Below are 6935 nucleotides of genomic sequence, written 5' to 3' on the forward strand. Positions count from 1 at the left end.
CTACTGCTGCTAAGTCACTTCAGTCGTGTCCGACTCTGTGCAACCCCATAGACGGCAGCCCACCGGGCTCCCCTGTCCCTGGGATTCTCCAGGCAAGAACGCTGGAGTGGGTTGCCATTTCCTTCTCCAATGCATGAAAGTGAAAAGTGAAAGTGAAGTCACTCAGTCGTGTCCGACTCTTCATGACCCCATGGACTGCAGCCTACCAGGCTCCTCCATCCATGGGATTTTCCTGGCAAGAGTACTGGAATGGGGTGCCATTGCCTTCTCCGATAATGTAGGCAAACCTGCATAATAACGTCAGTGCCCTCTCTCTTCTATACAGTACTTTACAGTTTGTGAAGCTCTTTCACCCAAATTATATTTGATTCTCACAACAATTCTTGGGAGTAGGTGAGGAAATAGAGGCAAGAGCAAAACCACAGCTCAGTTATTCATTCAGTCAACATTCATTGAGCACCTACTGTGTGCCATCTCCGCTGTGCTCTGGGGAGATGAAGAGAAACCATAGGAATTCCAGCTTAAAGGGAAAACCTTTTCAAACATCCTCTACAGGTTACTGGTGCCTCCCTTCACATCATAATCCATAAGAAATTGGAGATTTATTTCTTGGGTTGGAGATCATTTTCGATTTTTGCCTTCTTCCATACTGTTTCCTCTGATTGGAACATACTTTCCTCCTGCTAGCTAAATCCTTCATGACCTCAAAGTCTTCCCTGACCCACCATCCTCCAGCAGAATGTCTTTGCTCCCGCAAACAAGCACCAGGGGCTTCCCCGGTGGCTCAGTGGTAAAGAATCCACCTGCCAATGCAGAGACATGGGTTCCATCCCTGGGTTGGGAAGATCCCCTGGAGGAGGAAATGGCAACCCACTCCAGTATTCTTGCATGGGAAATCTCATGGACAGAGGAACTTGGCAGGCTGCAGTTCACAGGGTCACAAAGAATCCGACCCAAGTGAGCAACTAAACAACAACAACACAGCACCAGGGCTTCCTTATACCATAGGCGGCTTTTCCCAGACTTCCATTGTCTTCCTCCGTTTATATGAGTAGAACAGGTGGGCACACACCTGTGCACACAAACACATCCAGCTCTTTTTACTATCCCGTACCCTTTTCCATCTGGATTCCATGCAGTTGAGATGGATGTCCCTGTCCCTCTCTCACTCCCCTCCTCACCTCTACTAGCTGCCGGAGGCTGCCACCTTGCCCTCCCTAAAAATCTCTTCCTACACTTGGACTCTAGAACAAGAGTCCGCCTGTAGATGAATTTCCCTGTCAATGATTCTCTTCTTGTCTCTGATTCCAGGTAGCAGTGTAATAGGCTCCAGTGCTTGCACCACCTCCTCAGCTTGTGAGGAGCTAAGACAGGGCTAGCATCCGGATGCTGTTGGACTCCACTCTGGGCCCCCATCATCTTCCCACTCACACCACAACCCACACCTGGCTTTCTCTGCACCATGACCCAGCCCATCCACCACCCTAAACTCTCCAAGTTCCAGGACAGTTCCCCCAACCCCCTGCTAAACTGCAGTGCCTCTCCACAGCCCACCTCTAGCCAGAACTCAGGCTCCCACAGCCCATATCCAAGGCCAGGACTCTCCCTTCATCAGCTCCCCACCCGCTTTCTCTGCAGTCTGGATAGACCTAGCCTTGTCTCCCACCTTCTCATTCTTCCTAGCTTCCCACCTCCAAGCCCCCACTCCAATTACCCACCTTGCCCATACCCAGCTGGGCTCCGCTCCACACCACACTCAGATTACCCTCTCCCCGCGCAGCACCCCTCTCCCGCCCAGCTCGCCTTCCCCTCCTCGTCTCACTCCTCCATCTCAAAACGACCCCCACCACCCAGTCCCCTCCCCTTAGCTCTTCACTTCCACACCTCCCCTCCCTCGCTCTCCTTAATCTCTTCAACACCCCTTTCCCAGCCCCTCGGCTGCTCGGTACCCTCTGCCCGCACGGCCCCTCTCAGCTCCCTTCTTACATCTCCCCCGCCTCCATCCCCCTCCCCCCAGTTTCCCCCTCAACCAGCCTTCGCTGCGCTCTCCAGTTGCCGCTCAGCCTTCTCCCCAGCCCCGGCGCCCTCTTTCTTGTTCCTCCGATCCCGCTGCCCCTGCCTCTGGGGCTCCCCTCGCGGCCCTCAAAGCCCGGGTAGATGCTCCCCAGGGCCCCTCCCCGCGCTACGTGCCCCTTCACTGCCGCGGTACCCTTCCTTAGTGGCCTCCCCTGGCCCCTTCTAGGTGCCCCTTCCGCTGCCCTGTGCTCCTTCTCAATGCCCGCTCACTGTGCCCCGCGCCCCGCTCCGGGGATCGGTCCCAGATCCGCCCCAGGCGGGCTGCCGGGCCGCGCCCCTTACCTGGGACTCCGGGTGAGGACGAGCGGCTCGCTCCCTGGCAGCGCCGCGGAACCGCTGGACCTGGCGGCGGGAGGCAGAAGGCGCAGCGGGTTCGCGGAGCAGGGAGGTGGGGGGCGGGGTGGGGCGGGTCCGGTCCCCTCCGCGGCGACTTCGGGCAGAGGCTCGGGCTGCAGCTGGGCTGGGTTACGGCCGCTTCCAGGCCCCACCCATGCCCCGCCCAGGGGCAGAGCCCGCTATCGCGGGGCCCTCGGCTCCCGGCAGGTGTAGGGAATACGAGGTTTCTTGGGGACCCGAAGATCCCCAATACCTGCTTGACTATCGTGATTTATCTTAATTCTCACGCCTCGTTCCATAGACTGAACTTAGTAGGGTAATCAAAGGGCTTTGATGATAAAGTAGATGATGATGGGTTTGTAGCTCTGCCATTTCTGAAGCTCTTGCCTGTGTATTTATCACTTCGTACTCAAAGAAGCCCACGGAGAGAGGCAAGATCTGGATGGCTGTCTACGTGGAAGCAAAGCCAGAAACCTGGGCATTGTTGTATACCCTATACACTCCTTCACACCCTACATCCCATCAGCCTGGTAATAACGCCTCCATAAGGAGAAGGCAATGGCACCCCACTCCAGTACTCTTGCCTGGAAAATCCCATGGACGGAGGAGCCTAGTGGGCTGCAGTCCATGGGGTCGCTAAGAGTCGGACACGACTGAACGACTTTCACTTCACTTCACTTCAAGGTATCCTATCCCTTCCCTTCCTCTTCATCTCCACAGCTCTCACCCTGGTTCAGACCTCATCACTTCTTGCTTGAACTAAAGCAACGGCCTCCCAGTGGGTCTCCCTGCCTCCATTCTTAATCTACCATCTACATCAGCAGTTTGAGTGATTGTTCTATATGTCACCATGTTACCTCCACCTTGATGAAACAAACAAAACATTTCCAATGGCTCTCCATTACCAGCAGTAGCCTGGAGTGAGAAAATGTTCTTTCCTTGTCATTAGAAAGTCCCAGCTCTGCCAGAGACGGCAGGTATAACAAGTAAATAGCATCCCATCCTTCGACTTCATTTCAATCTTCCTGAAGTCACAGGAACCAGCTGCCACGTTTGGTTTAGAATTATAATCCCTCCCCATAGTCATCCCCCTTCTCAAATCTTAGAGGTCTATTGTTGTTCACTCACTCAGTCATGTCCAACTTTCTGCGATCCCATTAACAGCAGCTTGCCAGGCTTCCCTGTCTTCACTATCTCCCGAGGCTTGCTCACACTCATGTCTATTGAGTTGGTGATGTCATCCAACCATCTCATCCTCTGTTGTCCCCTTCTCCTGGTGCCCCCCATCTTTCCCAGCAACAGGGTCTTTTCCAGTTAATCAGTTCTGCACATCAGGTAGCCAAAGTGTTGGAGTTTCAGCTTCAGCATCAGTCCTTCCAATGAATATTCAGGATTGATTTCCTTTAGGTCTGACCTGTTTGATCTCCTTACTGTCCAAGGGACTCCCAAGAGTCTTCTCCAGCACCACAATTCAAAAGCACTGATCCTTTGGCACCTGGCCATCTTTATGGTCCAACTCTCACATCTGTACAGGACTACTGGAAACCATAGCTTTGACTAATCAGACCTTTGTCAGCAAAGTGATTTATATGTTTATGTAACTGAATCACTTTGCTGTACACTTGAAACTAACACTAAGTTATAAATTAACTATATATCAATTTAAGAAAAAAATCTTAGACAACAGAGTCAGATATCAAAACATTTTTTCCCTACATTCCATTATGACTTTATCTACAATTTGTCTCTCTGGCCCAAGGAGCCACCCAAAAGACAGCCCCTCTGGTTGTCTGACTTCTCACTCATCTTTGAGCTCTTCTGAGCTTTTCCACTCCCTCCCTTTCACTCACCTTCCCACCATCCACGTCCTGACAGCCCTTCCCAATGTGCCCTCTAGAATCCTGTTCTTTCGCCAACAAACTTTCCTACACCCTCTGCTTCGTCAGAGCATACTCAGGTTACTTCTTTGCCTTTATTAATGCTTGACAGTCCTCCAGGACTTCTGCCACCTTCTGCAGGAAAACTTCTCACTTCTCTACTCTCCACACATCACAGAACCAAGAGGTGGAGTTAGCATTGCCACTTCCACCCTTGTACCAAAATTGCTTCTCCTTTGGTCTCCAGACACACCGCTTCCCATCCCTCTTATCAAGGACATCACTGACCCCCAATTGCTCCACTGCATTGAAGATTCCAATCTCTGGCTCATGGTCATTCGCATTAGCCCTGTCCTGCCACCCTCCTGGTGCCTTTGGTAGCCATGTGGTTGCCTGATTCTTCAGTCCTTGGTCTCCTCTTCACTTTCCCTCCCATGGTCATACCTTGAATTTCTTCTGGGTGATTACCCAGAACTAATGCTTCTGTGATCTTAAAATCAAATATCCTATGCTGCCTGCTCCTTCACTGTCTTACTTGAGTTTTCTCATTTTCAAAATGGGTGTCATGATAATAACTATTCATTCTTCACAGAAATAATGAGATAACACAAAAAACCCACCCTTTTGGGGTTGGGAGACAATAGAAGAGCAGATGGTATTGGTTTACATCGCCTCAGGTCTTCTCATCACTTTCTCTTTCTTCCCAGACAGATGTAGTTTTTAATCCTTGTTCTACATAGTTACTTGCTGTGTGACCTTAGGTATATTATCTGATTTTTCTGACACATGCACCTCATTGTTATTTGTAGAAATAGTAATAATGTTGTGAAGATCAAATAAGAAAATGGGATAGCTACTGGAAAGCACTTGACTGAGTGCCAGGCACATAGTAAGCCCTCAATAAGTAGGAAACATTGTGGTTGTAACAGAACCAAAAACACTCTTTTTTAACAACTGCCTTCCAAGAAGGATAAACTCTAACGTAGAGAGGTCCTTTTGTCCTGTTTAGGGCCTTGAGAAGTGTGGATATGTAAGTGTGAGAGGAGAAAGGAGACACTCACTTGCTCAGTGCAAAAAAGGAAAGGAATTTGGAATTTACTTAGCAAAATGGTGGGGGAAGTAATAAAGAGAGCTGGGAAGGGGAAAGGAAAAAAATGAGTAAGAAAATCAGTGTAAGGGTAGGTGCTGCATGGATAAAGGGTCAGAAGTAACCTTCCCATGGTAGGTAAACAGAGGGTGTTTAAGCACTGGAATGCATTAAATGGGAGAAGTTGTTTGTCACACATATAATGTAATCATCTTCTGTGACTCTCAACACTTCAGTAAAGGCCATTACACTCAGGAATGCTTCCTGAGAGAGAAGAGTTGTATGAATGAGTGAATAGGAAAATTGAGCAATGGGCTTTGTTTTTCTGAGTTGAAAAAGGAGAGTAGACGCAGAGACTATGGGAGCATTAAGTCTTTGTGGAATTTGCAGAAAACTTCAGGATGTCTTCCAACTGACAAGGGCAATAAAATGTAAAAACTGAGGTTCAGACTCATTGCATTTAGATCTTAAAGGGGCAAGAAGGTCATATCTGACATTTGGGCTGCATCATTTGTGCCTCTCTATTGATTAGCAGGTGATTACCAGAGAGAATACAGAACAAATCATATATTGGGCTGTCTAAATGCCAAGTAAGAATAAGAAGAAAGACAAATTCTACCTTTGACCTGGGAACAGACTGGCTAACAATCATAATCATTAAGACCTTAAAATATACTGGATTAACTCATATCTTTGTCTCATTTAGTCTTCAGTGCAATCATGCAAGGTATGGATTGCCATCCTCTTTCTATAAATGAGGAAATAGAAGTCAGAAAACTGAAATGACTTTCCAGGGTCACACAAATGTAAATGGAAGAACCAGATTTGAATCAGGTCTGTCTGACTCCAAGTCAAGAGCTATTCCTACTAGATTACAGAATCATGGTTGCTTGGTGAACACCACTGGGGTTAAAGTCCTACGAACAAAATTTCCTTGTATCTTCTGTAGTTGTCCGAGTAGTCAGCCTTCTCTAGCTCCTAGTTTGCACATGACATATAAAGTGATGCTTTTTATTGAATGAGAATCAATCACTTACCCTCATTTTACATCAACTATACTTCAATTTCAAAAAGAAAGAAAGGAAAAAAGAAAAGGCAAGAAGGTAGTGAACTTCCAGATGTTCAAGTTGGATTTAGAAAAGGCAGAGGAACCAGTGATCAAATTGCCAACATCCAATGGGTCATCGAAAAAGCAAAAGCATTCCAGAAAAACATCTATTTCTGTTTTATTGATTATGCCAAAGCTTTTGACTGTGTGGATCACAATAAACTGTGGAAAATTCTGAAAGAGATGGAAATTCCAGACTACCCGACCTGCCACTTGAGAAACCTGTATGCAGGTCATGAAGCAACAGTTCGAACTGGACATGGAACAACAGACTGGTTCCAAATAGAAAAAGGAGTACGTCAAGCCTGTATATTGTCACTCTGCTTATTAACTTATATGCAGAGGACATCATAAGAAACACAGGACTGGAGGAAGCACAAGCTGGAATCAAGATTGCCGGGAGAAATACCAATAACCTCAGATATGCAGATGACACCACCCTTATGGCAGA

General features: G+C 48.1%; 1 protein-coding gene across 1 annotated transcript in view; it reads right to left on the reverse strand.

The window, feature by feature from the left end:
- Nucleotides 1–2448, reverse strand: part of RAB3B (RAB3B, member RAS oncogene family) — a 69345-nt gene extending 66897 nt beyond the window's left edge. The window contains exon 1 of the mRNA XM_010849764.1: nucleotides 2359–2448. The gene's annotated coding sequence lies outside the window, so the exon portion shown is untranslated. The remainder of the gene's footprint in view (nucleotides 1–2358) is intronic.
- Nucleotides 2449–6935: the final 4487 nt, after the last annotated feature.

The sequence above is a fragment of the Bison bison genome, unplaced genomic scaffold (genome assembly GCF_000754665.1).
Source record: "Bison bison bison isolate TAMUID 2011002044 unplaced genomic scaffold, Bison_UMD1.0 scf7180017851016, whole genome shotgun sequence".
NCBI lineage: Eukaryota > Metazoa > Chordata > Mammalia > Artiodactyla > Bovidae > Bison > Bison bison.